Raw genomic sequence first — 7,885 nt, 5'->3', positions numbered from 1 at the left:
GGCTGGTTCCGCGCGTTTCAGCGGTGGCGGGAACTTACCGCCCGCGGAAAGCGTTTGCACGCGTGGGAGAAAGCGGCACGCGGCGCGGTAGATTTAGCGCGCCGCTTCGCGCGCGCCTATAAAATGCCGTGCTCGCCACGCGCGCACACACAGCCACGCGCCCTCCCCTCGCAACCTCGTCGCTTCGCCACCTTGCCGCTTCGCCGCCTTCTACGCCACCACCGCGCCACCATGCCGTTGCGCCGCCCGGGTTCTTCGGGCTACCGCGGCGTCCGCGAGCGCCCCAACGGCTGGTACTCCGCCGAGATCCGGTCCGACGACGTCCGGCTCGGCCTCGGGTCGTTCCGGAGCGCGTACGAGGCGGCCCGCGCGTACGGCGCGGCGGCGTGGCGCTTGGATAGGTCCCGGTCGCAGATGAACTTCCGGGACGTCTTCACGCGCGAGCAGGCGCAGCGCGTCGCCCCTCCGCCGCGTCTCATCACCGACATGGACCGTGCCGACCATGCTCGGCGCTGCCGCCGCATCCTCATCGCCGAGGAGGACGAGCGAGCCATAGCGGAGTGGCGTCGTCGCCACCCGAAGGACGTCGCCGACGAGCGTGCCTACTGGGCGGAGAGGACGGCAAGGCGCCGCGCGGAGCGGGCGGACCGGCGTCGGCGGAAGGCATTGGCGAATGCGCAGTGCGATATCGTTGAAGCAAGTGGGAGGTCGATCTTTACGTCAGACGATGAACGTCGGGACGACATATGGCTCGATACCTCGGACAACACCGACGAGGATGATGATGGTGATGATGGTAGCGACTTGGAGTAGTTTCTATCTATGTATGCCGTAGTAGTTTCTATCTAGTTGCACCGTAGTTCTATCTATCTATGCTTTCGAACTATCTATCTAGTTGCACCGATGTAAAATACCTTCATATCGTTTTTTATCTATGCAATTTATCGTTTTTTTATCCTATTATCTATGCTTCCAAAAATGTTGTAAAATGAGCGCGCGTGCTGCATTTTTTGCGCGCTGATGGAGCGGCGCGCGTGCTGCATCTTAGCGCGGCTGCTGGAGCCAGCGGTGCGCGCCGCGCCAAACCAGGCGATGGACACACGGCAAAGCTGTTTTTTGTACGCGGTGCGTTCGACGTCTGTTGAAAATGCTCTAATAGATTCGAGAGTGTAAGGCGTCGCTAATTCATCTTGGACGGCACTGCATGCACGCCAAAAGTTTGGCGCCGATCGATTTTTGTTCGCGGCGTGTCGTGTTCTGGTATTCGGCCAAACACGCCTAATTTTACGCTGTGTAGAAAAGAAGACTGCTCATCGTCTGTTATTTCTCCGTAAAGCCGACCAGCACGGCACGAACTTTGCCTCCCGCAAAAAAGGACGCATAGGACACGGCCTAGTGCAGGGCAGATTTGCAACCCCATGGTAGCTTTTGTTTAGCGATCGATCCTTTGCCTGAACACATGAGCCTCTTAAGGGCATGTACAATAGTTGATAAGACAGTCTTATTTTATGTTTTACATACAATTTAGAAATGACAAAAAAAGTATATTTACAATGGGTTATATCTTAACCTTATCTTCAATAACTAGTAATTCCTTAAAACATGGTGAAACAAATTGTGCTAAAAGTTCATCTCTTGTCTTATCTTAAATAAGAGAAGACAAGTCTTTTCTTATGAGTTTTCTCTCCTCCACCTCATCATTTATCCTACATCGCACTCCTAAGATAGCATCATTGTACATGCTCTAAAAGCTTAGGCCCCGTTTGGCAGCAGAGTATTGCAAAAACTGCAGTAATGAAAAATTAGAGTATTTTAATCTATAGGTACCAGATACCACAGTTTTGGTAACAGAACCCCTAACCTCCCGGGTTGCTTCACGCGACTCCGGAGGCGCTGCCGTGGCACCTTGGGAGACCCTCCCTCGCAGCGCCGTTCACCACGCTGCCGAAGGAAGACGGCCGCTCGGCGGACGGCGGCGGCGGGGCATCTCCGGCCTCTTGTTTTTTCTTTTGTTGTTCCCCTTGGTCGCCTTCCAATCTAGCTGCTAGCTTCTCGATCTGGCAGCTACCTGGTGATTCCGGCCTTCCGATCTTGATGAAATCCGTGGCCTAGACTACCGTGCGGGGCTGGTTCATGGCCGCATCCACACGGCTGTTTCATAGGTGCACATGCGTGCAGATGCTCGTCCAGGGCTCCAGGCTGCCGGCTAGCTGCAGCACATATTGATAGCTGCTTGGTCACCTAGGTCTTGGCGGGCAGCGGCATGGCCGGGTCTTCACGACTAGGTGGAGTTGGCAGATCTGCTTTATCGCTTCTGATTGCGTCATCGGGAATTGGATCCGGGACAGCGGCGGTCTCGCTGTGGATTGTGGTCACCATCAAAAGACTTTCTGAAAGTTCATCTTCAAAGATCCTGTGGTTGACTTCGGTGGCGAGATGCAAACTATGGATGAAGTCTTGATGCAGAGGGATGGTTGTGCGGCAGCGGCGGTCACACCACATGTAGCTGCTAGGATTGTGAAAAAGTGGTGGCGCCAACACATGACTGACTTCGATGGTGGTGTTACTTGAGACCCGGTCTTGAGCTTCGGGGTGAAAACCTATGTTTGGCTCGAGTTGGATATACCTGGCAATGGCGATGTTTTTACTTTGTTACCTTGTTGAAGGCTGAAATGCTCGGGCTGATTCTTCAGGGTGAAAACCTTAGATTGTAGCCTTGGGTGGCTCGATCCGGTGACGGTGACATTCGAGTGTTGCTCCCTTCCTGAAGACGTTGTTGTTGAAGAACCTCATCATTTGTGTGGTGTCATGCGATGGTCGGTGCAGATATGGTCATTGCTATAGTTTGTCGATCCAGGATCGGATTGCTTTGGGCATTTTTTTCTTTTTTCCTCGTCTAAAAACTCATAGCTTTGATCTTATATGACTTTGCTATTTGACAGCGTGTTTTTGTGTGTGTGTTGGTGTTGGCTGTGTGCATCCTAGCTATGCAGTGGCCGGGTGTATGCTCATCGTATTTGTATCTTTTTTATGCTTCATTTTGAATCGATAAAATACACCCTTTATCGAAAAAATATCATCGTTTTGTCATATCAAAGTATTTCGTAGTATTGAGAATACTCTGACGTGTTTGGTTGACGCTTGACGCTTGTTTACGACGACGTAAATTAGCTAGCTGTAATTCTCAAAAAAAAAAATTAGCTAGCTGTCTCATAGCAGTTACAAACATGCGTGTTCTTAGCTGGCCAGTGATGGACAGAACGGCCATGCACGCACAGACAAACCCCGTGGCATGCTAGCTATCAACGTTGGTGGGAGCACATCGAAGCGACATATGGCAGCTTGCACCGTCGCTCTGGCTTGGCCAACAACGGCGCATAGCGGCGAGCGCAAGCGGTCGAGGCAGTGCATTCGCCACTAGCAGCGGCGAGCAAGGCCGCGACATGGCAGCAGGGCACACGTACGACACGGCTATGACCGCATGCAATGAGACATATGCAGGCTCGGCTAGCAGTACGTGGGGGCTTGTGTTGCAGTCATCAGCGGGACCATGGCTTGAGGTGGCCAACGGGGCTGACTAGATGCACGATTCATAGGAGGAGAGAGGGAGGAGCGCAAGCGGAAGTATGATGGACACCAGTTTTTCCATTGCCGTCGTATGTATTGAGTATGTATTTTGTTCTGTGTGTATTGGAGTTGTGACCCACCTCCTAATTTTGTATATTTAAGATAGAGATCTTCCCTTATATTATATATGCGTGCATCAGCACTTTAAATCAATATATCGTATTGTAAATTATCTGTCTACATGGTATCATCCTTTCCGATCTAACCCTAGGGTCAGCCGCCGCCACCGCCGCGCCGCTGCCGCGGCCGCAACCCATCACCGCAACGCCGCTGGCGCGCCTTTCCTCCCATTACCTCGCGCCGCAGCTGCCTTGCCATTTCCGCCTGCACGTCCTGAGCCGCGTAGCCGCTGATGTATTCACGCCTCGTAGCTAGCTAGCAGTGTAGACATTGCTAGCTAGCCACGCCCGCTAGCCAGTCGCCCCGCGCCGCTCTAACATTCCCCCCGCCAGTCTGCGTCGCCAGCACCTGCCGGCTACTACCCGCTGCCGTCCGCGCCTCCCCAGCAGCCGCAAGGTGGCGGCGGCCGGCGCAACCGGCAGGGTGGCGGGGGCCGCCGCCAGCAGCAGCCGCAGGGTGCGGGGGGAGGGCGCTCCACTTCCAGCAGCCGCCTTTTCCATGGGCCGCCGGTCAGAACCCGTGGACGGGCGTCGTCCATGCCTATCATATGCCCATCCCACGGGCTCCTGCAACGGGTCTCCTTGGCCCCCGTCCAGCGGGCCATCAGACGTTCGTTGGCGCCCCCTACTAGCCCTACGGTGCCCCGTTCGCGTCGCCATCCCTTGGCGGCTACGGCGCGCCCGCCCAGGCGCCGCCCTATGAAGGCCAGCTGCCGCCGCCGGCACCTATACCGTGGGACCCAGCCCTCCTGGCCGCCCTACACTCGGCGCCGTCGTTGAGCGCGTATAGCAGTGGATTCGATTGGTACATGGATTCGGGTGCTACTGCGCACATGACAGCTCATCTCGGTAACCTTTCCTCCTCCACTCCCGTTCACACTCCCACTCACATCACCGTTGGCAACGGTTCCTCTTTACCCATCACCCATGTCGGTAGCACTAGTTTTCATTCCAGTTCCACACCTATCACTATGTCCACCGTTCTTGTTTCACCTGACATAGTCACTAGCTTAGTCTTTGTTCGTCGTCTTACTCGTGAGAATCCTCATACTGTTGAATTTCACAGTGTTTGTTTTTCTGTGAAGGACGTCCGTACCCGGATGGTCCTTCACCGATGTGATAGTCCTGACGAGCTTTATCTCGTGCACGCCGGCGCCTCCACTTCCACACCCGTCGCTCTCTTCGCCGGCGTCGACCTTTGGCTTGCTCGCTTGGGCCACCCCAACCCCGCCGTTTTGCGTCAGATTCTTAGGAGTTTTTCTTTCTCATGTAATAAGCTTGACGAGCATACTTGTGAGGCTTGTCATTTGGGCAAGCACGCGCATCTTCCCTTTAGTGCGTCTACCTCAGTTTCCACTTTTCCGTTTCAGTTGATTCATAGTGATGTTTGGTGATTTGTCATTTGGGCAAGCACACGCGTCTTCCCTTTTGTGAGGCTTGTCATTTGGACGTCTCCCGTTGCAAGTAACACGGGCTATCTATACTATTTGGTGATTTTAGATGATTATTCTCATTATGTGTGGACCTTTCCCCTTCGTCGTAAATCCGATGCTTTAGCCACACTCACCACCTTTTATTCCTATGTCACCACTCAGTTCGGTCGCCCCATACTTGCACTCCAAACTGATAACGGAAAAGAGTTTGACAACGTCGCTCTTCGCTCCCTTCTCGCCTCTCACGGCACCACCTTTCGTCTGACTTGCCCCTACACTTCACAGCAGAACGGCCGCGTTGAGCGCATTCTTCGCACTCTTAATGACTGCGTTCGCACGTTGCTCTTTCACGCTAACGTGCCCGCTCGGTTCTGGCCCGATGCCCTCGCCATCGCCTCTCTCTTAGTCAACATTCGTCCGTGTCGTTCCTGGTGGAACTATGCCCCTCACCACCTTCTTTTCCGTACACCACCGTCCTATGATGGTCTTCGCATATTTGGGTGTCTCTGTTATCCTAGCACCGCGTCCACCACGCCACACAAGCTTGCACCCCGCTCGGTCCCATGCATCTTCCTTGGCTACCCTCCCAACACCAAAGGTTACCGGTGCTATGATCCTGTCACTCATCGTGTGTACACCTCGAGACACGTGTATTTCATCGAGACGGTGTTCCCTTTTTTTCAGGTTCCTCCGGCCGCGGCTTCTTCGGCTCCGGCCCCTGCGCCCCTACCTGGTGCGACGCGCGACGGCACCCCCCGGCGCCCCCCCGACCCGGTGCCTTCTGCCACCCCATCCCGGGTTCTCGACTCCCTCACCTGAGGTTGAGTCCGACCGGTCCCCCGAGTCCCCAGCTCCCTCGCACGAGGTCGAGCCCGCGGGCACTCCACCCGCCACCCAGGCCAGCACCGCCACTCCCGCGACGGGCTTGACCTTGACCTCGCCCGTCGCTTCCTCCGTGGCTGGCTCGACTGGCACCGTCGCGGCTCCTGACGCCACGGCCCCCACCGCGGGAGCCCCTGTTGTGGCTGCGGCCCCCGCCGCCGCGGGCGCCCCTGTTGTGGCCGCGGCCCCTGACGTCGCTGTGGCCCCCGCTGCCGCGGCACCCACCGCCCTCTCCGGCCCGGTCACCCGTGCCCGTGCAGGAGTGCATCGGCCGAGCACGCGCTACTCCTCCGACGAGTATGCGTGCGCTGCCTCGACATCGACGCCATCACCCATCCCCACCTCCGCTCGTGCCGTCCTTCGGGATCCCCATTGGTTGGCTGCGATGCAGGAGGAGTTTGATGCCCTCTAGCGCAACCGCATGCGGAAGCTTGTTCCGCGACCCCTCCGTGCCAATATCATCTCTGGGAAGTGGGTGTTTCGCCACAAGACTTGCCGGACGGTTCTCTCGAGCGCTACAAGGCTCGATGGGTGGTTCGTGGTTTTCGGCAGCGCGCGGGCGTGGACTTCACCGACACCTTCGCCCCGGTTGTGAAACCGGGCACGATCTGCGTCGTCCTTCAACTGGCCGTCTCGCGCTCCTGGCCTGTGCATTAGTTGGACGCTTCCAACGCCTTCTTGCATGGTCATCTCGCCGAGCAGGTGTTTTGTGAGCAGCCTATTGGTTCCGTCGACGCCGAGCATCCCGACTTTGTGTGCTTGCTCTCCCGCTCTCCGTACGGGTTGAGGCAGACGCCTCAGGCTTGGTACCAGCGTATGGCAGCCTTCCTGCAGTCTCTGGGCTTTCGGTCCACTCGCTCCGATGCCTCACTCTTTGTGTATCATCAAGGAGCTGACACCGCATATCTGCTGCTCTATGTCGACGACATCATCCCCACGGCGTCCGCCCCCGATCTCCTTCAGCGGCTGACCGCTCGTCTTCATGATGAGTTTGCCCTCAAGGACTTGGGGCCCCTGCACTACTTTCCCAGCATCGAGGTGATCCGCGGGGCTGACGGTTTCTTTCTGCATCAGCAGAAGTACGCCCACGAGCGCCCTGAGCGTGCCGGTATGCTTAACTACAAGCCAGCGCCCACCCCCGTCGACACGAAGGTGAAGGTCTCTGCTCTGGAGGGGTCTCTCGCGTCCGATTGAGCATTTTATCGCTCTATCGTTGTTCAGCAGGTGTGCCTCCATATGCACGCCCCGCGTAACTCTCACTGGACTCTGGTGAAGCGTATTCTCCGTTACATACGTGGCACCATGTCATTGGGACTCACCCTGACGGCCTCCGCCTCCACCGACCTTGTGGTCTACTCGGATGCTGACTGGGCTGCCTGCCCCGACACGCGACGCTCTACGTCCGGCTACTGCGTCTACCTTGGGCCCTCGTTGATCTCTTGGTCATCGAAGTGGCAGCCCACGGTCTCCCGCTCCAGCGCTGAGGCAGAGTATCGTGCCATGGCCAATGCCGTGGCCGAGTGCTCTTGGATACGTCAGCTGCTCCAAGAGTTGCTATGTGATGTTCACAAGGTCACTCTTGTCTACTGCGATAATGTCAGCGCGGTCTATCTCTCCGCCAACCCGGTGCACCATCGACGGACGAATCATATTGAGCTCGATATTCACTTCGTGCGCGAGCAGGTTGCCCTTGGCCGTGTTCGGGTTCTCCACGTGCCGACGACACAACAGTTTGCTGATGTGATGACTAAGGGATTGCCTACTCCCGTCTTCGAGGAGTTTCGGTCCAGTCTCTGTGTCTCCGGCGACGCTTCGACTGCCGGG

This window comes from Triticum dicoccoides, chromosome 6A, assembly GCF_002162155.2.
Source record: "Triticum dicoccoides isolate Atlit2015 ecotype Zavitan chromosome 6A, WEW_v2.0, whole genome shotgun sequence".
Classification (NCBI taxonomy): domain Eukaryota; kingdom Viridiplantae; phylum Streptophyta; class Magnoliopsida; order Poales; family Poaceae; genus Triticum; species Triticum dicoccoides.
Note: the sequence above shows the minus strand (reverse complement) of the source record.